Source organism: Chinchilla lanigera, unplaced genomic scaffold (genome assembly GCF_000276665.1).
Source record: "Chinchilla lanigera isolate Chin_1 unplaced genomic scaffold, ChiLan1.0 scaffold00157, whole genome shotgun sequence".
NCBI lineage: Eukaryota > Metazoa > Chordata > Mammalia > Rodentia > Chinchillidae > Chinchilla > Chinchilla lanigera.
The window spans coordinates 662335-664076 of NW_004955558.1; positions in this window are offsets into that span (position 1 = coordinate 662335).

Sequence of the window (1742 nt, forward strand, 5' to 3'; positions counted from 1 at the left end):
TATTCCTGGCTCTGGTCCTACTGAGGACTGGGATCCCCAGACTATGTGTAGGTCTCCCCACCTCTCAGCCAAGAATATGAATAAAATGTCACCCTCCATGTTAGATTGGGTGACATTAACTTCACACAGCTGTTCTACAGCAAGTAGAAGTCATAATGCCCTTTACTTCATGATTCTAGATCAATATTTTGGGGTAAGAGAGATCTACAGCTGGCAGTAGCAGCTGTCACATTTCTTTCCATCTCTGTGTGACTGTGCTTATTTTGCTTTCTGGGGCAGTGGTTTTGAGACAAGATCTTGCTATGCAGAACAGGCTGGACTTAAACTCACATATAGCCTGGGCTGGCCTCAAACTCCTGGTGATCCTCCTGCCTCAGCCTCTCAAGTGCTGGGATTACAGGCACGCACCACCACATCCATCTCTGATTTTACTTTTCATCTTGACTTGTTTTGAGGGTTCCATAGAATGGATCTGAATTAATCTCCTCGGTGTGTGTGTTGTGAAAGGGATGGGGGGGATCAAGACAGACAGATACTGAATCTGACTACACTCACTTTTACCATTCATTACTTAAGAGTTTACTATCAAATTTCCGTAGGTTTGTGTAATTTCTGTGTTTTTTTTTTGCTCTGGATTTCTAGTTTCATTTTGCTGTGACCCAGGAATATGTTAGAGAATATTGCAATTCTTGTATTTATGTAAGCATGGTAATGGCCTAAAATGTGGTCTATTCTAGAAAAAAGGGCTGTGTGCTTCCAAAAAAATATGTTTTCTGCTACTGTTGGGTGAAACGTTCCCCAATGCATGCGGGGCCACACATAAGGTAAGACCGAAAGTGCACTATATCAAAGCAGAGACTATTCCCCATGTTTACAAGGAAACTCACTGTGCTGTGATTATGTATACAAGTGAGACCGCACAGACTCACATTAGATCAGGTTTAGTCTGCTTTCTACTGTTGAGAGCATTTGTGACATTAAAAGAAATCTCTATACCAATTTTCTCTTCTTTCACTCTTTAGCTTCTGTTCCTTATTTCTGTTTTTGCCCTTTACTGGGGTGTATTTTAAAAGTCATGAGCTGTGCAAGTTTAACACATACAATTTAAGAATTTTTGATATACATAGATACCCATGAGACTATTACTGTAAACAAAACAGTGAATATAGCCGCTGTGCCTGTAAATTTTCTCTTGTTCTTTAGTAAGATTTCTCTTCTGCAGTTCCCAACTCAGCCATCAGGGAAATATTAATCTGCTTTGTCTTTCAATCAGTGAGTTTGCATTTTTCAAGAAATTTTAATACATCTATGCCTCATTTCTTTTCCATATAAAATACAGAAGACCATACTTCAGTATTGAATATTCAATGTTGATTTATATAGGTATCCTTATAATTATTCCCTAAAGCCCCCCTCAAAACCAGATTTTTTTTCAATACTGGTGATTAAACTCAGGACCTCATACATAGTGATATGGAAGCCAGCACTCTGGATGCCCAGTATTCTCAGATCATTTATTTTTTTTTTTTTTTAATTTTGCTTCAGCCTTCCGAGCACCTGGGATTCCAGATGTGCCACCATGCTCAGCTCAGAAGATCATTAATTTATCTACTTGTGTATTCTCTGGATTCTAAACCACTTATTGGAAAAGTGAGTTGGAAATATAAATCTTTGTGAGAGTGCTCTAATTTCCTTGCCTTCTATCTACATTTATTTCTTTTTTTTTTTTTTTTTTTTTTTTT